The sequence below is a fragment of the Meleagris gallopavo genome, chromosome 17 (assembly GCF_000146605.3).
Source record: "Meleagris gallopavo isolate NT-WF06-2002-E0010 breed Aviagen turkey brand Nicholas breeding stock chromosome 17, Turkey_5.1, whole genome shotgun sequence".
NCBI lineage: Eukaryota > Metazoa > Chordata > Aves > Galliformes > Phasianidae > Meleagris > Meleagris gallopavo.
In genome coordinates this window covers 2,596,570-2,617,020 of record NC_015027.2, presented here as the reverse complement: position 1 = coordinate 2,617,020, position 20,451 = coordinate 2,596,570, and the positions used below count along the sequence as shown (strand labels likewise).

General features: G+C 44.2%; 1 protein-coding gene across 7 annotated transcripts in view; it reads right to left on the bottom strand.

The window, feature by feature from the left end:
• Window positions 1-20,451, bottom strand: part of GALNT9 (polypeptide N-acetylgalactosaminyltransferase 9) — a 230,371-nt gene that overhangs the window by 15,030 nt on the left and 194,890 nt on the right. The window contains exons 13-19 of one of the 7 annotated variants that reach the window (XR_004161564.1): window positions 17,070-17,257; window positions 15,346-15,481; window positions 12,277-12,404; window positions 11,075-11,177; window positions 10,773-10,907; window positions 6,555-6,708; window positions 46-3,225 (exon numbers count right to left, since the gene is read on the bottom strand). The gene's annotated coding sequence lies outside the window, so the exon portion shown is untranslated. Of the gene's footprint in view, window positions 1-45; window positions 3,226-6,554; window positions 6,709-9,205; window positions 9,408-10,772; window positions 10,908-11,074; window positions 11,291-12,276; window positions 12,405-12,458; window positions 13,296-15,345; window positions 15,482-17,069; window positions 17,258-20,451 lie in introns of those variants that run through there. The other 6 variants (XR_004161569.1, XR_004161565.1, XR_004161563.1 and 3 more) reach the window with 6 other exon arrangements.

Here is a 20,451-nt window from a genome sequence, read left to right as displayed (position 1 = left end):
TGGAAGAAGGGGTTAAGCTCTTTCTCAGTGGAGTTGACAGCCTAAACCCTGGATGGCCTTTACACAAGTCCAAAGACTTCATCCCCAGTCTCTGATGCTGCACATCCTCAAGCAATGTCCTTAAACCTCCTTGGAGAAGAGAGCTGTAAGCCTCTGCTTGTCCTTGGGAAAACATTCCACCTGGTCTTTCAGCAAGCTTTTATCTTTAAACATTTACCCTCTTCCCCTCAATAGGAGGTATCAGGATAAAAAAAATCAGCAGTTATAAATATTGAAAGTTTCATCTGCACAGAGTGAACAACCCTTATCAGGCTGCACACCCGCTGCTGCTGTGCTCTACAGGTCTCCACGGACTGCAGATTACAGATGCTTTAATCATAGCGTGTATTAACTGGAAGGCCAGACTGAAGTACCAGGCACAGAGCAGAGAAGCCACTCCTGTTATTATTTGATTGTTATCAGATGTAGGGAGGGAGAGCTGTTGTGTTTTGTTTTTGTTGTTATTTCAATGAGCAGAAAGTGTGGTTTTACAAAAACCTTGACGTAGCCTGCCTCCCTGACCTGTTACTGCCTTATTCCCCCACCAGAGGACAGTGATAAGGTCTCTAGTTTGCAGTGGACTGCCCTTGGTTCTTTCTCTGAGCTTTCATTCATTTAAAAGCTGCTTAAAGTCATCGTAGCCCAAAGGTAAAAGGTGACACTGCTCATCAGGAGCATGATGAGATTTATCATGTGAGTTTAAGGTCCAGGTGACCATGGTGTGTGTGTTAATCAGCTTAGACTTTTAAGAGGTTCACTGGGGGATAGAGGGAAGTGACTGTAAACAGATGGAAAAGTGCAAATGCAGCTGGAGATTGGTGCAGGCTTGCTCTGAATACAGGGCTGTGTACCCGGGCAGTCAGTGCTCACCTGTCCTCTTCCAGCACAGTGGAACATAAGAAGGCTCTGCTGTAGGCTGCCTGTGGCCTCCTAAGAAATTAGATCTGCCTGTAAAATAGCATTCGGACATCCCTGGTGGGTATTTGGAAGTGTCCAACAGGAATCCCTGCCCATCTTAGCCAAATGGGAGTCCTCCTCTGCTCTGTGGAGCTCTGGGTGGGCTGGAGGGCTAGTGGCTGCTGCTCCTCTCAGTGCACAGGGGCTGGACAGTCTGCTGATAAACCCTGCTTTAGCTTCAAGAGGGCCAGACCCACAGGCTCACAAGTACTCAGCCAACCAGTAAGGAGTGCTTGCCTTGATGACTAGTTGCTATTAGCATTAAGGTGGTCTCCTAGTGCTGTAGTGCACTGCACTTTTGAAAAATGAATGAGCTCTTGTGCAGTTTATAGCCCTGCTCAGATAAAGGAGGACTACCAGACATCAGTTTGACTGACACCAGCCTTCTCCAGCACTATCACAATCATTCATTACTGAAATCTTCTGGACTTAGGGATTTTCTGCTATTAATAAGCCAAGTGTCTATCTGGGTGTAGTTTATGAAGGAACTTTTAGGTCTGTAACTAAAAGGAACTGCTTTTCTGTAGTTCTGTAGCCTTGTCCCTGGTCTTGAAAAGGAGAGAGAACCACAACTCTTAGAGCCAGAACAGAGAAACAGCTGAGGGAAACTTCTCTTCAGAGCTGCTCAACGGAGATGTGGTTAGTGCACGGCTTCAGAGGTAACTGCCTTGCTTCCCCGTGGTTTCTAAGCTACCATCCTGTATGCACAAGAGAGGAGCAGAAACTGAGCTGTTTGGGAGCACCAGCTGCTCAGCTTGGTGTCTCTGACCCTTCTGCTTGGGGATATGCTTTGGGATATTGGTCAGGCACTGGCACCACACTGTGACCCAGCGAGTTCACCCCGTCCTTATAGCTGGAGCATCTGTCAGAGATGAGCACTGGCTCTTCACAGGCTGCCGTGCCAAATTCCTGAGAAATAAACCCTCTCAATCAGGGTGTTGTTGTTGACAGTGCACTTATGGAGCATGCGAGTGTCGGCTCCATCCCAGCAGAGTTAAACCCTGCAAGATCCCTGCCCTGCTGGTGTCCCCATTTTGTTGATAAACGAACAGAGAAAACCTTATCAAAATGAACAGACTGCAGCCCTGTTAACGTAGCTCCACTTGTGCTGAAGATAATTGATGCTTTAATAACCCGACACATTATCCAGATTGTGGCTGGAGTGCATATGTGAGGAGAGGCATCAATCACAGGTAGTTGTATTTAACTTTTATCAAATGTTTAGGTGGGTGGCAAGGTGCATCCCTGTGCTGCTCTCAGGGAGAGAGCGTTGGGCTCTGAGATAGCAACTGAATGAATCATCACCTGCCTTTTGCCTGTATCAATTTCCTGCAGACTGGGAGAGCGAGGATTTACGTTTCAATTATTGAAGCAGGACACAGGAGATGCCATGTGCTGCTGTGCTGGAAACAGACTTGATGATGAAAACTGCAGTTCCCACTTGGGGAGCAATTGGTCTCATGGTCTAGTAGTGATGAAGAGCCAGGTCTGTACCTGTTGATGCAATATGTGACCCACCTGCCAGCCCGTGGGCAGGCAATGGGGATGGCTGCTGGTTATGCAGCATGGGGCCTCGTGGAGTGGCTGCCATTAGCTCTGTTTGGCTGGATCCAAGGGCCGGTGTATGCTGATCTTGTGTTTGATATATCAGTTTGATATCTGACATTTCCATGGGGTGGCTCCAAGTCTCACTGAGGCCAACAGGAGCTGAAATGGATCTGCAGACAGATCCCCTGCCGGTGCATCCTTTCCCAGAGCCTGGTGTCCTGCACTTGGTGCATCATGTGTGAAGCAGTAGTGGGCAGCTTTGAGAAACAGTGCTCTCCCATGGAGCTTTTTCCTTATTAAGATGATTCCTGAAGCATCCTGCCTGGCTAAAATGCTTCCTTTTCCTCTGTCTGGCTGAAGGCTTGGTTTCTCAAAGATATTTAGTAAATGAGCTTCTGTGTTCTTTCAGGAGCTAAGTATAAATAATGATGAGAACTTTTATTCTATTGCAGCACGTCCACAGATTTACGGCTTGGTTTTAAGAAAAACTCTTTATTTCATGCTTTTGAAATAAATTTCATATTTTCATACAGCAGGGATCGTTTGCCCAGCAAAAATCCTCTCTAATTTCTGTGCCAAAGAGCGGGAGGCTGCAGCTCCAGGTCCTCCTTCTTGGGGGTGCTGCTGTCATTGGTAACTTATGCTTGAGGCTGTAGTCCTGGCTGTCTGTTGCGGTGTAACCTGCAGAGAGCGAGACGTGGTGGGGAAGAGGATGAGCTGATCCTCAGCAGCCAGCATGCCTGCTCTGCTGGGAGCCTCCTGCATGGCTCTCCCTGTAGCACCGTCACCCCAGAGAGCAGCTGCAAGGCTGGCTCCTGCCTGCACCCTGTGCTCATTCCTTGTTTCAATGGAGCTGCTGCCCTTCATGCTCTGTGCAATCGTGGCAGCAGACAATTGCCATTCAGTAGTTTTATCTGCTGCCAGTCTCTTATCTCCTTGTTACAAGGCTGTAGAAAAATCTGCTTTTTGAACCAGCGGCATGCATGGTCATGGAGAAGTACAGATTAAATAACTCCTGTTTGAACCTAAAAGATGATCAGAGAGAAAAGTGGTGTGTTCCTAGCATCAGCCCCACCATGGTGATGCAGGGAGCACTGAAGTTGTTTGGTCTCAGAAAAGAATCCCAGATTCTCTTCAGGATAAAACAAGGGAATAGGAGCTCATGATGCAGGAGGTTTGTCTTGCTGGAACAAGCACTGTACCTGGGCAAAATGTATGGAGGAGTTCGCATAGCCAGATTAGTGCCTGGTACTCAGTCATGGGCTCAGAAAAGCTGGTCTCATGGCCTCTGCTGGCTTTCAAACCAGTGATGGGTGAGAAATGTTCGTGTGGATAAGTAATGAGGACAGGGAACATCCAATTAAGCACTCATCTCTGCCACCAGTAGGAGCTGTGCCTTTATCACTCACAGAATGCTTCATAAAGGCTCTCTCGATGGTTTCCACTGAGTACAGCATAACAGAACAGATAGCTGGATTCTGTTTCTGCTTTAGGTGTTTCTAACATTATTCATCATTGCTGTGTCTAAATATGATCTTCCTTTGTTTTATCACTGTTTGGAGTGCCATTATCAAAGTGAGATTAAAATAACTACCTAATAAAATTCCAGATTAAGCTGAAACTATGGTAAATCTTTGCAAGCTGTAGAAAGGTAATAGCTAAGCTGCATGGACTTGGCATGTTGTTGGATGGCTGTGATAAAACATGTTGATTCGCTTTATAGTTTTATGTCTGTCTCTGCATAATAACCATAACTACACTTAGCTGCTGTTGGGCACTTAGAAAGTGCTCCTTTGAATTTATAACTTGTTGCATGTGCTTTGTGTGGCTTTTATAATCCCCAGAAAGCTTAAACAAAATACCAACAGCAAGCAGGACTGGGATTGGTCCTTAGGTATAGCAGCTGGGCTGGTACAGGTAGAAAAATGCCTCCCTGCTGGAACATGCTGAGCTCATGGTACAGGAACCTCACAACTCCGGGAAGCAGAGAGCTCACAGAACACAGCAATGCTACTGCCTTACAGAACTGATGGTACTTGTGTATTCCCTTGATTCACCATTTATTCTTTCAGTTCAGATCAGTGATGTGGCACTTGGCTCTAGTTAGGGTATTGATCAGTCCAGAATCCCATCTGCTACTTTGCTGTAAGATACTGTAAAACTGTTGTGAAGGCTTGAAATGTTTCCGAGGAGGTATGGGTGCCTTGTGTTCTTCTTGCCAATGAGGAGCTCAGGGAGCAACTCTGAGAGGCACGTAGGGGAGGATTACCTGAGCAGCCTTTTAGAGGAAAATGAGAAATCATTTACAGCTGAAGCACCAGAAGTGAAAATTAGCTTTTTTGTGTTTGCCTCTGAGTGCTGACATCAAGCAGTAGGGTCAGGTTTAGCTGTGAGATCTTAACCTGTGGTAAGATGATATATACTTTCAAGACAAAAGGATGCAATAGGAGTCAGCTGTATGTATGTAAGGCCCTCAGGTGCTGCCCTGCAGGCTGGCTGTGCTGTACAGCATTGCTATGGACAGGGGCAGCAGGAACTGCCTGCTGTTTGTCCCCTGAGCTCCAACATGGAACCTGCTATTGCCAAAAAGAGAGACTTTAAAGGCTCTGAGCAGGGACAGGCAGGAAGGAAGATCAGAGGGAGACTGCAGTGCTGCCTCAGAGGAGGTTTTCCCCACCCACACAGGAGTGGGAGTGTGCCATATGAAAAGGAGCTGCAGGCACTTCAGAGGCAGTGTTTTGAATCCCTCGAGCAAAGTTTTCCTTTGAATTAGCCAAAGAAAGTTTCCTCCCTCTGCTCTGAGCCACTGCAGGGTGCTGACCCTGATTCCCAGGGCTGGACACGATGTGCTTTTGGGCTGCCTAAAAGCATCAGTGTCTGTTGGGCAGAGCTGTCTGTCCTCCATCTCATGGGGAAAACACAGCAGCCACAGGCTTCTCCAGCTTCCAGCAAAGCCTCCCTTCTCCATATATCCCTCCGGGCTCCAGCCCTTCCTCATGGCTGTGTTTCCAGGAGACCTTTTTTGAACATGTGAGAAAAGCCCTCGGTAGGGTTGGATTACTTACAGAGTATAAACGATGCTTGAATGTTAATGCATATTTCAAAATGAATGTTACAGGGAGGATGATAAGTTTGCTAAGTGCAGCAGCGCTGCACCAAAGATGAATTCAGCCTGGGGTGTTTTCTGGCAAATGTGTCACCATCACTCCCTGCATATTGCTCTGAAATACTCAAGCTTTTCTTGACACATAAGCTGTAAGAATCCCAGAAGAGGCAGAGACAACAAGGTATGTCTAAGCATTGGAAAAATAAACTGATCCCTCAAAAAAAAAATCACCCCGAGGGTTAGCAAGCCACCAACAAATACAACAGCAGGCTGGAGCTGCAGAGCATCCCTGGAAGAGGAGAAGATCAAGCCTGGAAGCTGCTGTCAGGAAACCAGCAGGACTGAAGTCTCCAATGGCCTGGGACTAATTCAGCCCCTGTCTGTAACAGGTGAGTGATGTGGTGGACGCACTGGCTGAGGAGGTGGATTTGCCTGGCAGAATGTGCATTTTAATTGCTCATTTTCTTTCTTTTTTTTTTTTAAATGTGATTTGATTGCTAATTATGCTTTCTGCATTTGTAATTAGAATGTATAGCAGATGGTGGAGGCTTTGGCTGAAGTGATGTAGCCATTAAAATAATTCATGCTATCCCCTGATAGTTTGCTGGGAAAGGGGTGTTCTCATGTGAAAATATCCTGGGATGTGCTCTACTGCAGACACCCTTCGTAAATATTGCTGGAAAATGGTGGAAATCAGCAGAGACACACTGAGCTCAGCATCCTGGCTACAGCACAGCACCTACGAATCTGTTCTCCAGGGAGAGACCCACTTGTCCGTGTACAGGTGAGTGATGTGCAGTAAAAATGCTGAACTAGAGCCTCAGAAGAGTGGCGAACATTCATCATACTTTCAAAAAAGTGAGGAAAATTCCCAAAGATTTGCTTAAATATAATTCAGACTTACTTTCAGGCTTGTCCTCTTATGCTGGGAATGCTTGTATCTCTTCTTGCTGTGTCACACTTAAACTGCACGCTCTGGCTGCTGCCTGGGAACAGTCATGGCCTTCTTTGTTCTTCAACACTGCGGCACTGTGAGCTCTTCCAGTTATAGATGTTATCTAAAAAGAATTAAAGAAATATATTTACAAACATAAGCACAGGTATCATTTAAGACAACAAATAACCAGGAGAAGTGAAATGGCAGTAATTCACTCTCATTTTTCCCCTGATGTTTTTGAATGCCTCAAGTTTTCCTCTTATGGTTTATGATGTTATCATGCTCCTGTCTAAACTACTACCTTAAAATACGTTCTATGGGGTTATTTCCTCCATAAAACACTGACAATAATAATTTCCCCTGTAAAACCTTCAGTTCCTCCTTGCACTGTAATTTGGGATCTGCCAAGCCATCTGCACGTATGGTTGGTGAGCAGGTACCTGCTGTCTCCGCCTACCACAACGATATCCCTCAACTCACTTAAAATGAAACATTTTCCTTAAGTTGAGGAATCTATCTGCTGGAGGACTGAGGGTGGGAGGGAGGAAGGAAAAGAGCCTTGTGTGGTACCAGCCTTAGGGTCTCAGATAAAGGATTTTTCCAATCATGCAGCAGCTGAGACTTATTTATGGCGAACAGTGAAGTTATGAATCCAATTCTTAAATTTTGGTAGGATGCCTAACATGCCTAATGAATGCTCCTTCAGCTCCCTGCAGATGAAGGCAATGCTTGCCCAAGACAAAGCAGCCTTTTCCGCTCCCCAGTGTTTGAGACACTTGCATCTAAAGGTCAGGCAGGTGATGGAAGCTACATGGCCTTGTGCCTATGCTTGGTGGGATGCTGAGGCACATGACAAAGAAGCTGGGCAGCAATTCAATCATCTCCCTTCTTGGTGGTGGAGGAGGATGGAGGCAATCGGTCAGAAGCAAGGTAGGCAGCTGGCAGAGCTCATTCTGCTTTTGTTCAGTCCTGTACCCTCAGGACCTGCACCTGGGATGGCTGTGCAGGAGACCAGAGCAGAAAGTGCTCAAGTGCTGAGGGAAAGCTCCATTGGTAGCAGCAGTATTTTTAAAGGTTGCGTGGCTGAGAGAGAAAAGAACTATTCCCATGAAGAATCTTTTGATGCTCATTATGTGAAAGTAAGATGGCAAATTTGGAAATCCTGGCCCAAAGTGCATCTCATTTCCCTAAATCTGACAACCAGACACTGCAGTTCTCGTCAACACAGGGAGCTGTCAGCATCCCATCACACCTCGATGACCAGCACATGAATAACCCTCCATAATTGCTGTCCTAGAGCTAACTTGATGGATGGATGTTTTGGTGCTGCTTTGGACTGCAACCACTGCAGGCTCTTCCCAGCAATACAGGTGGACATGTCCAAGAGTGAGGTTTGCTGTAGGCACACTGCAACTCCAGTGGGACAAACTGCAGGGGAAACTGGCTCCAGCATTGCCTGGGCTACACAGAGCTCTCCCTGCTGTGTTAAGTTCATGCAGGCAGCTGCAGTAAGGTGTGTGCTTTGGGCAGGTGGCAGTGGTTGAGCTGTTCCCAAGAAAGAGGTGACAGAAGCACAGCATGTTGGCTTTGTGCTCGGTAGCAGGTGCTGCAGGCCATGCTTCTTTCATCCTGCTGTATCTTGTGCAAATCTTCCCCAGCATTCTTTGCAGGCTGTTGCTCACCTATGGCAACGTCCCCCTGGGAGAAACTGTGCTGGTGCAGATCCTCTGTGTGAGCTGTACCAGGGCTCCCCGCCTGTGACAAGGCTCTGCTTTTCTTCTTTTAAAACTTATCTTTCTTCTTTGCTTTAAAAATAAGAATTAATGTGCTGTTCATCTTTTATTTCCTTTTCATGCTCTGAGCAGTGAGTAATTAGAGCTACATCACACTGGAGAAATTACAACAATATAATATTTCTACAGTTAAATCTGCATAAGTATAATATCTTTGAAAAATAACGAGCTCCTCTAAGAGAAATTAATTATCCCATCGGGACAGTCATTATTCCAAAGCAAAAGAGCCCAGGTTTCTTTGCTCGCTTTTATTTTGAGGATTTCTTTCACTTGAAGTACTGGCCCCTTATTCCAGCCCTTTCGTCTGTGGCCAGAACATAAATAATAATATTAAGTGGTGGAAAGTCTATCCTGGAGACTTTTACAGATCTCATGAGAATATTAAGAATCTTTAAAATTAAGTCCAAGTGCATTTTGCAGATCTGTTTCAGTGCTATCTATCATCACTGCTCATCCACCGGCTCAGCCCGTCACGTCTCATTTTCCTGAGTTAGTTCTTTTCTTGTGAGTTGCTGCTGCTTCTTCCAAGGAACAGGACTCCACTTATTAAAATAAGCATGTTATCTATCTGGGCTCTCATCATATTGTCTACCCACACTCAAGTCATCATATCTAAGACAAGACTTCTATTTCAGGACAGGATGGCACAGCTGCACACCTGTGTGTCTGCATTCGACATCTGCACGGAGCCCTCGGGAGCCAACCTGCAGACCTGGCAGCAGCAGGCACGACTGCAGCCATGCACAGCACATATGGCTTAAATCACCAGCTAACCTAGATAATTGTACAAAGGTAACTTAAAAAAAAAAAAAAGAAAGAAAGAAAAAGCAACAGAAGCACGTCACCTCAGTGCTTTCAACAGACTGCGTCTGGTGGGGTCTGAGGGGTTCTATCCCAACAACCAAAGCCTGCTGTCAGTTTTCAGGTGTGCCTGTGAGCACTTCTGCTGTTACGGTGACTTGCAAGGATTCTGGCTGAATCCCTGACAGCTCCAACTACTCCGTTAGCCTTCGTTTTTCTGCTGGACCTAATCAAAGATACTGTTTGTTAAAATCCTATTGTCTCTGAAGCAAGAACAAGGACAAGCTCCTCTGTGGTGATTTAACACGTCCGACAGTTCAGTGTGGAGATTTATTACAGCCAGCAGAAAGTGCAAACATGCAATGCCCAAGTCATTACTTTTAATTTGCCACTTCTTTAAAAGAAATGTATACACAAGGCTGAAGCCCAGGCCCTTCCTTACAGCTCGATGTAATCTCTTGTCAGGGAACACAGCAAGGCATAAACCTGCGCCCTTCCCTTCAGAGGAAGGACAGGGAGATTTAATTCCCTCAGCCTTTTAAAGACAGACTATCATGCTCCTGCCACACAAGTTTTCAGGCTAGAAACTGATCTAAAGCAATAGAATTAACCAAGTCCAGTGGTTTAAATTACCAGTTCTGCCTTGGAACCCTGTCTGAGAGATTATGGCAAAAGCCCCCAGAAGTTAGCTAATTAAAAAGATTTCCTTCCAAAAAAATTTTATTAAGTTGTCAAGGACAGTATCATAATAAATAAAGCACAAAACTAAGTGAGAGATCACTTTTAAGAAATGCAATGATTCACACCCCTCTCCCTCCAAGCTTTTCAACTGCTTATCTAATCATATGTCATAATTATTTGCAATGATGTTAAAACTCTTACATGATGCAGTTGTAAGTCAATTACAAAAATGGTTTTAACAGTTAAAGAGAATAAAGGCAGTGTGTGCTTTTCCATCCTATATGGATGGGGCCCAAAGCAGCCTGCTCTAGTGGGTGGCAACCTTGCCCTGGCATGGGCTTGGAACTGCTTCATCTCTAAGATCCCTTCCAACCCAAGCCATCCTGTAATTCTTTGATCTGCACCCAAGAGAACAAAGCCCTGCCTTAGCTTGCCCGCTATGAGCCAAGGTCCATGTCTCAAACACAACCCCACAGCAAAGCTGCTTTGGGAGAAGAGAGCATCATCACCAGCTGTACTGCTCTGCAGCCTCATCCCTGCTCCCGTCCAGAAGGCACGGAGCTCATCCGATCGTTCCAGTCATTGTGCCACGGGAATCACTGATGGATTAGCTGAAGGCTGATTTGCAAGCAAGAGAAATTCTTTGGCAACCAACAGAAGCCCATGATTGCTTTGGAAATTGCTGAGGCAGATAACTGGTATTACAGAGCTGCACAGAGAGCTTGTGCTACTTACATCAAGCTTAATTAGTTACTTCTGATACAGCAATACAAATGGCTCATATTGCGAAATACCTCAGCCCCCCTCTCTGTTTTCAGGTTTGTCTTTTTACCGTATATCAAATGAAGCAAGGGAAGGAATAATACATATAATTTGTAGCATCAGATCTTGGCAGGATCCCAGGCTGTACCTCCACTGCACTCAGTGCCACCATCCATGGAGCAGTCACAAGTAGCTGACGGGGAAGGGCTCTCCTTGCTCTTAGGGTCTGTGTCCTCTTGTCCTCCAGGCTGAGCTGATGCACTGAAATCCTACATGGCCTTTCCTGTAAAAGGCAAAATGTTGTTGTTGTCTTTGATTATGTTTTGTCTGGAAAAATTGCTCTGAAAACAGCTTGTGCCCGTGATCTCTGGACAAGTTTCTCCTGTAATTCTGTTGTGACCTTTTCACCACCCTTCCAGGAGTATCTTTGAAAAAAAGAAAGAAACAAACCTGAACCACCAAGTTGTAAAGAGCTGTTTTCTTTCTTCTGCCTTCAGAGACCTTTTCTTCCCCTCCAGAAGCACATGCCTGCCCTTACAGGCTTCAAATCCCACTGCAAGATCAGAAGAAAATGGCCAAAGCTATGGGTGGCAGATAGCTTTGGGCAGAGCACAGTCGAAGTACAGTCTCAAACCAGTTTTCATTAGTGAGCAATATGTATTTTACCTGTGGGAAAAAGTCACACTTAAATTTCTTTTCGGTGTGATCCCTGCAGAAGTGACAGATGTCTGCTGAGGCAGGAATTGGAGGGAGTATGTGAATATGAAGAGGAAAAAGGAGAAAGAAACAACCCGGAAAATGAGCTGAAAGACTTCCCCAAATAAATATGAACGCACTAAAATCTTTGCTCCAGATGAAATGTTGAACACAAGCTTACAGAAGATTTAAGAACACTTTTCAAGTGCTATTGCATTATACAATATTTTTCTCCCATCCTGGATCTTGGAAAAGGAAAGCTTTCAAACGGTATTTCATTTTCTCCCAAAATGAAAAAGGTACATAATAAAAGCTTCACAAGATCACCTACTCTTATAACATATTTGTTTCCTCACAGGCCGTATTTTCACCAGCGTTCCAGTGCTGAGTGTTCACCCAACCCTTGGCTTTCGTTGCCAGCAGCAAAATACAGCAAAGCAGACGTTATGTTTGGTGTTCAGTGCACTCTTAGCCTTCTAACACGCTTCTTTAGCAAAGCTGCAGGCAACCAAGTTTAAAATACCGCTATGGCAGCAGTGAGTGATACCAAAGTGACTGACTGACCAAGCTGCTAAAACTGGGCACGTTCTACTGCTGCTTAACCACAAAAACTCAGATAGCTACATATGTATGCTTGTTTGTTTGTTTGTTTTTTTCCCATTTCTTTCCTGATTTTAAGGGTGTTTATTGCAAAACACTGCAGGGAACACATTTTCCAAGCACACGCCTTACCCCTACGTTCAGTTTTCTGAAAGCCCACCATCTGATAATCCTACTGCCAGTACATTACATACCTCTAAGCCAGACTTAAAGCTCTAGTGATGACACAGTCACTGGTATAGATAATTTGGGTCCTAAATGTTTTCTTTGTGCATTGAAACAATATCTTTGAGCAGCTTCTTAAATGTCATTTCTTGCACTACACAAAGCGGGCAATAAACAATAAAATTATTCACCTTGAAGAAACCATCTGCTGTCATTAAGGACATCACCACTTTCTTCTTGCTTTGAATGGTCCTCTGAGATGCTCTAAGTGTCATTAAAATGCTATGTTTGCCGTTGTCTGTGTGCCAGGCTCATTTTGCTTTAGAAACAAAGATGATGATGGGTAAAATAAGCAGAAATTTCATTCTCTATTAGTTTGTATATTTCATCTACTTTGTGAATGTCTTTTAAAACGCTTGGTATTTGGACATATTACTGGGGAGCTGCATCAGAAGCACTAAGCTCTTGGATGTGCGGAGCTCTGAGTGCACTGCTCTGACCCAGCACCATGCTCTGCTGGGCCTCAATGCTCGCTCTCTGCTGGCTCAGTGCCTCCCCCCACACACCATTTCTCAGCACCAAGCTGACTTCTGCGACGTGCTGTGCAGAGCAGCTTGTGATGCTGAACTGCAGCAAAGCATGGTTAAAGTTAAACCAGGGCCATCTGTCTCCATTTTCCTCATCTACTCAATCATAGATGGAGAGGACAACATCATTTGGAATGAAGGTTTAGCTCCCTTCCTCCTCCACACCCTCCCATGCCTGCAATATACCTGCTCACTGCTTTTCTTGGATTTGTTCCTTATAACGAGGGCATGCCTGAGATGGCAGCGTGTCCCTGTGCACTGGGAGATCCATCACAGCCTAAAGAGGATTTGTTGCCTGTTCCCTGGGTCATCAGTGCAGCCCGAGTGTTGCAATGGTCAGCCAAAGGCATGCAGAGCTGGTCCAGCTCCCTGCCACTCATCTCCCAGTCTTTCTTGCTTCTTTAGCTGGTTTAAAATGGAAAGCTCAGCAGCTCCCTCCTAAAACTCCATCCCTGCTTCATAAAAAGACTTGAGGCTCAAGACAGAAAAACGGTTCAGGAAAATCCATCTCAAAACTGGCCTTTGCTGTTTAGGACAACAGTTCACAGGAGGTTAAGTCGTGCATCTGCCCTAAAGACACAGCAGCAGCAGAATGCCTCCTGGAGGGTGGAGGTACTGAGGTCCTGGGGGGGAGGATCCGAATAAAGATCAGTCTGAAAAAGGTCAGGTAAAATGTTGTTTTCTCAAAAGAACAAAAGGTTGATAGCTGTATTCAGAATAGGCTGGGAAAAGAAATGGGTTTTAAAAATAAAGCTTTTCTTGTTTTAAATGCTACATAGTCGGGGACATGTTATTTTCCTCCTAATGAAAGCCTGGAACAGCAGATCGTTGAGACAATAGGCTGTGCCATGCAGGATTCAACTTTAGTTGCAAGGTTGGAAGGTTTATTCCTGGAGGCTAAATTTATGATAAAAAACTTCCCCAAACGCAGCCAATATAATGAAAGACAATCAAACACTAAGAAAAAGCAATCAGATTGAAGACAACCCACTATTATTAATATAGCTGAAACCAAAAGCTGAGGTCTGTCAGCCTTAAAAAATAGAATTATTTTTTTCTTAGCTCCACTGTCTTTAATTGTTTCTTCCTCCAATCAAAGCGTTACAAAAATATAAAGAAAACCTTCAAGTCAAACCGAAGCTTCTCTTAAAATGAAATGCAATAAAAGCTCAATAAAAGTAGCTTGGGATTCTAGTGACATCAGTTTTGCTGTTGTGGTTTCTGATGTCACAGCATCCTTTGATGGGATTATTTCTGCATGTTTCATGACCCATTCATTATCGTACCCATATTGTAGACTTCGTATTACAGTCAACAATAAAAAATACCCTTGGCAACCTCCATTACATTCTGCAGTTAATTTGTGTTCTCGCAAAGTGCTTATATTTACTATGAGTGATAATCATACATATGCATGAGACCTTAAGTGAAGGAGAATGTGCTTAGGAGCTAGCACAGAGGGAGTTTTGCCTCGAAGAGATGTCAAAATCAGTTCACTTTTGTTACATATGAGTAATTTAATTTCTTCTACAGTGTTATTAGGGCAAGAATGAAGTAACATTCTTTGGCATAATTGAAGCAAATCCCAGCAAGACAAGAGGATAACAAAACCTTCCCATCTTGTCATGTCAAATCCTTACCTACTCTGTAGGGCACACAGACACATATTCTTGGTGTCGAATTAAATTATCCCTTTGAGTTTATTAACTTGTTATGTTCCACCACCTTCGGTATATTTACCATTGGATCTTTAAATTTCCTTCTTTCTTTAGTTTACTCCCTCACAACTGACCTCATTTTTGCATCAGATCAGAAATACTAGTGGCATTCAATACTTTTTCAATGGCTTCTCTCCTTCAACATCATCTCCATTTCCAATCCTCCAATATGAAACTAACAGCCAAGGAATCTGTCTGCAGAAAGAGATGTGGGAGGCTCGATCTCTCCTTTTTGCCCTACAGCTCCTTCTGTAGTAGAAGAGGCTGCTCAGAGCCCGTGGGCTGCAGCCATGTCAGCTCCATGGGACATGAGTGCAGCATCCAGGGAGCCTGGAGCAGGCTGCAACAGAACCCTGCTGCTGCTGCTGCCTCTCTGGGTGGGCTGTTTCATTGATTTAAAGCTGCCATGTCCCCTGGAGCAGAAATCAGAGCATTTTGAACGTGACATGCAAGTCATAGGAAAACTAGTAATTTGTAGGTTAGACGAGCCATAGCAGCTAAATCATGCGGTACTTTGTTGTTTCTGACTTTGCAGTATTTCTGATGAAACCCAGAACAAAACTTTTGTGGAGTAAGTAGCTTTTTTCATTTTGTAAATGAGCATCTTTCTCAGCTTCACAATGCAAGTACCAACAGATGGCTGTCAGGCAGGGTTTCTCAGTGGTTAAGCCCTTGTAACCTTGCAGGCCTGTGGTCACTTGGATGCACTTGTGATTATTTAAAGCTTTGAATTTATCATATTTGGCTTTAATGGGAACTGGAGTTGACCAATGAAACAATTTGTATCTGAGCCCAAGAAAGGCAAATTTGATGTATGACAGTGATCCATTTCAGGTACAAGAGGTGGACAAGTGCTCACCTGTATCCCTCCTGCTTGCTCTCTGTCTAGTACATCTAGAAAGTACATCTAGTACAATCTGAAAAAAGAACAGTCTGATATTTACTTGATACTTACCAAACTTGAAGCACACACTGCTTGGAATGCTCCAGCATGGCAAAGGCATATTTAAATGCTCAAACTGCTGCTATTCTTGCTCGAGATCTTGAGATTCAGCTGTGCTCTTCTGTTACTGCCATCCCTCCTACCTCATCTGTAAAACAGGAACAAATACTATTTATGCTCCTGTGTAAAGCTCCTGAGAGCATCACAGAAGAGGTAGCGTGCATGTAGATTTATTATTGGGTCTATTTATACGATGAAAAGTAAAAGGACAACACATAAGCAACTTCCAACAACTCATTTTTGCACTGTTTAGCCTGAGGAGGTTATTATGCACAGTTGCTCCAGAGAAAGACAGCTTCAGTGCTTTGAGCAGAGCATGCCCAAAGGAAGAATACACTAAGCACCGGGCTAAGGAAAGCCTCAGCTTACAAATCAGCTTATCTCACCCATGCACAGGGTAGCCTTTTTCACATGGTATTTTAAACAATCTTCAACTTGTGAATTCCTGAATCTGTGAGATAAAAGTAAGTCGTCATAGGATGAACCTCAGCTCCCTAGAACTGCCTAGCAGGAATGGAGAGAAACAAAATGAAGGAGATATTTCCCAGATATATCTGATTTCTTGCAGATGTTCTATGTCTCATTTATCTTATTCTTCCATTTTGTATTTGTTTTTAATTGCTCCCTTGAAATGTAACTCCTACATATCTGAAATGTGTGACTAATAGAGAGAAGTGGCAAATAGCTGTCATTTACAGAGGAAAATAGTAAATACACTATTTAATAGAATAAAATAGAATATCAGCAAGTTTTATTGAAATTTCTTACAGTGATAAATCCACTGTATCCAAAGCAGAGTAATCAATGGAAATTAGTACTACCCTTTCTTGGACTTAATGGGTGCTCCACCTTTAGGGATTAGGTGTTCTCTCCATTCTTCAGCCTTTCTGTAGAGACATTCTGCTGGCCCATCTCTGCCAAGCACAGCAAAGGGAACTGCCTACCTATGGGACACTGAGCTGAGCCATGGAGCTCATTCTGCATTTACTGAAGGGCAGACAGGAGATGTGTGGAGCCACTACACCTAGGTCCATCAATAACATCTCAGTTAGAAATGTGCTACTTGGCAAAGGTTTACAGCAGAGTTAGGTCTTCTTGGACTTAGTCAAGACAGAATAACACTGTATTGTGCTTTCATTACTATAATACAGTAATAATAACTTATATTACTATATAAGATGATGCAGTGATACTGGAATTTTTAAGGCTGTAAGAAGATTATAGGCACCTAATCTGATCTCTGAATCACACAAGAGCACCCATAGGTAATGGTCATGGCTATATGATGCTGGAGTAATGCAGCAAATGCATAATTTGTGACTGTGCACTGAAATACACTACAGTTGGTGAAACTGAATTGGGAACTCTTGAATTATTTCTCTGCCAGATACGGAATAAAAAAATTGCCTACAGGCTGGTCTAGGTGAGGCTGCATTAAGCTAAGCTGTAGATGAAATTATTGTTGTATTCACTGCAAGGGCTGCTATGACAACAGATGAATGCTGCAGGTAATTTAATTACATTTCTGCCAGTCCCTCTGCCTTTCAGGAGACAATGCAGCAGCCAACAGCATTTTCTTTTAATTTTGCAGGTGGCACAAAAATCACATGTCAATTTCTCCTCCAGAGGGCCTAACAAGAGCATTTCACTTGAGTCCTGAAACGTTATTTAAGTACCTTGAAGGACTGCTTGTGCTTTCTCCCAGCACCTCCAATCCAGCATGCTTTCACCCCACAGTCTCAGCAGCCGCACTGCACAGTGACACTTTGAGTCCATGCTCTTCTTTGCAGCCGTACCACACTCCCGTGGGCTGAACCCCGACAGCAGCATCTCCATTTGCACACCGAAGTTAGAAATGCATTCACTGTAAACAAAGCAACAAAGCCCAACTCAGCCCAAAGCCAACAAAGCCCCATGGAGCAGAGGCACCTTTGTGTCCAACTCGCACAGTGCCAGAGGACAGCAGGATGCAGCAGCGGGTGGCTGCCAGCAAGCACTGTCTCCTTCTCTACAGCACAGGAGATGATGTGGGTCAAATGGGAGTTTTAATTATATGACAGAGTTTTTAATTAATTCTGTTAACTCTTGGAGGCATTTCTCCAGCAACAGTGGGGGGGCAGTTAGTGCTCCATGCTGCGCCTTCAGCTGTGCTCCAGCAAAGCATCCTCCTGCCCTGCCCCTACCCAAGGCACTGGGAAGAAATAAATGTGTGAAAATCAGCGTTCATCCGGCAAAAGAGAGCTGAGAAAGCCATAGTGCCAGGTGGCTGTCTCCATCCTGCACTTATCTTCCATGTCTCAGGTGTGTTTTAAATGAACATCGCTTGACCATATTAATGGGAAAAAGTGCTGGGGGAAGGAGGTGAGAAAAATTCCTCTGTGATCGTGAGCTGTGCAGCTGGCGAAGAAAAACAACTGCTTTAAGGACAAAGTATTGACTGAAAGAACGGGGAGAAGTTAATAGATATTGACTTGCATTTGCTGTAAATAGGTCACAGCACACCGGCATGCTCCTCTCTAAGGCATGATGAAACACAGCAAGTGCCACGATGGGCAAACGTTTAATGTTACATACATGTCATTCCCTGTTACAGAGAGACAGTATTTTCCCATGCAAAATCCCTGACATCTACAGAGCAGCACTGATGACACTGGGAGTGGTGAGAGCTCAGCTTGGCTCGAGCAGCAATCTGCAGCTCCCCAAATCTGCACACAAGATCAGTCAAATAACCCCTTAATTTATATTAATTAAAGAAGGAACATCATAATTGTCTATCGCTTATCTGAGTGAGGAGAAGTCCTTCCAAACCAGAGCATAAATTCAGTTGCCATGCAATTAACTCATAGTTACATGGCTACAGAACAAATGTGCAACAAGATTCAGATAACACGTGAAGGCGATAAGAAATACCCAGGCAGCTCACTAACAGTGAGTAAATTAGCCACACCAAATTAAATATCAATGAACACACTTACTACCATTTAAGTTATTATTCTGAATATAAACTGAAACTCAATTATCTTTACAGAGCTCTGACCAACCTGTATTGGAAATGCTATTCGTGACACTGAAAAGGTACAAACTCACTGCCTTCTCCCCAGCACCCCCAGCACCCCCCTGGAATGAAGAGAGAAAGGTGGAACAACCGCAAAGAGCCGGGTTCGGGTCAGCAGTGAAGGCAGTGTCAAGGCACTGAAGGGAGATCTTAGGAGACCTGGATGCTTTCCTGATCTGAGCAGCTTTGTGCCTCCACTCCTCCTCTGCCGTATGGAGATAATTATACTTCCACTGAGAAGGGCTTTGAAATGAAAAGCTCTACAAAATGCCAAGTTATTACTCATGCTCATCCATCAGGTTTGGTGGAGTGCTGGCATATTTAGTGAGCATGGGAGACACTGATAGTTCATAAATTCCAATTCACGCTGGATTCTCTCAAAGGAATAACAAAATAGAGGGTGATCTGATGAACGGGCAAATAAAGGTTGAATATAATTCGTGAATCCAATGAATGAAATACCTCTGAAGTAGCACCTGACAAAATTCCCAAGGTGAGAAGAAAAGTGTGAAGAAAAGCATCACTGTCACTGTGCCTTTTGCACAGACCATCCCCAGAGCTTGAGGAGGGAACAAAAACTCGGATGGCAGTGTCTCCAATTTAGGAGACAAAGGAATTGTGTCTTTTTATGTGAGGCAGCATGAACCAAGGATAAATTCATGTGTATACAAATATACAGAGAGAAATATACATGCAAACAGCTAGAAAGAGAAGGTCCATGTTAAAGCTGTCAGAATAACAAGTTTTGTTTGGAGGCTTTGCAAGCTGTTCAGGTCCTCCAAGTGAATTCCAACAGAAATTTGCACATCCACCATGCTGTCCTCTACTCTGAACACTTCAGAAGTAACTTGGGTTCATTAGCGCTATTTTTCATATCTTTCCACTGATACAGCCAAGTTCCCCTGGCAACAGAAGTCAAAATGCACAGGCCTAGCATTAGAAAAAAACATAATTAATGCATTTTGAGAATGACTAAAATTGACCTAAAATAGCCTTATTTTATATTTGCAATTTGAGGCTTTAACATCTTGGGACTCTCAGAACCTGCAGCCACTTCTCTACATCTCACTGAAGGGCCTGGCTTTGTTCTCAGTGGTATTCAGTTCCTGGTCCGGATGCTCAGATGAAATAAAATGGTTTCACTCTACTGACAGAGGATCTCTGATCAGCACAAGATCTCCCCATTGCTAAGGACACAAGGCTCACTGGGTTTCTGACTCCAACCATGCCTTTAAGTCTCCATTCCCCCCCTTCCTACTTCGCCTGCTGGGATCTGGCCTTGAGCAATCAGCTCCATTCATGGGGAATCATTAAGTTCCACCACGTGTAGACACAACCACTCAGGGTCTCACAGCACTCTTATCATTCCCACCACCTCAAGAAACAGCAACAGTGCTTTCCAGAAGGGCAAGTATCAGAAGGACTGCTGTTCCTGGCTGTAGGAAGTCTCATCTGTGACAGATCCACCTGCTAAATGTCATTCTGCGTCACTCCGTCTCCCACCACAAGAGGTTCTGATAGCAAACTCTCTTCTCCTATGGCTTTTCCCCTTCTTTGGAATTATTAAAAATCATCACAGCAGCGGACATGACAAAATATGACTGGTAAACCATTTCAGAAAGGCTACACGAGCCCTTAAGCTAGCAGGTCATCCCGCCGTATTTCAACACCCAAAGCTGTTCGCCCAGCTCTGCCAGGAGACTTCCCACATCACCTTCCTCCCAGCCCACTTATAATCTAGGAAGAATTTTCTGGAAACTCTAGTAATACACAGTCTTTCCTTCTGCCATCTTTCCTGATCAGAAGTTCCAACGTGATTATTCAGAGTGTTTTTATTTGTCCCGTTGAGCTCGCTGCCTGGCATCCTCCCACATCCAATTTCTTTAAGGATTTGTCTTTCTCTCTGATGCAAAGCAGACATTTTGGTATGTGCATCCAGCCTGCTTGGCCTGCTTAATGAAAACATCAATAAGGCACAGACTGGAAAAGGAGAGGGAGGTACA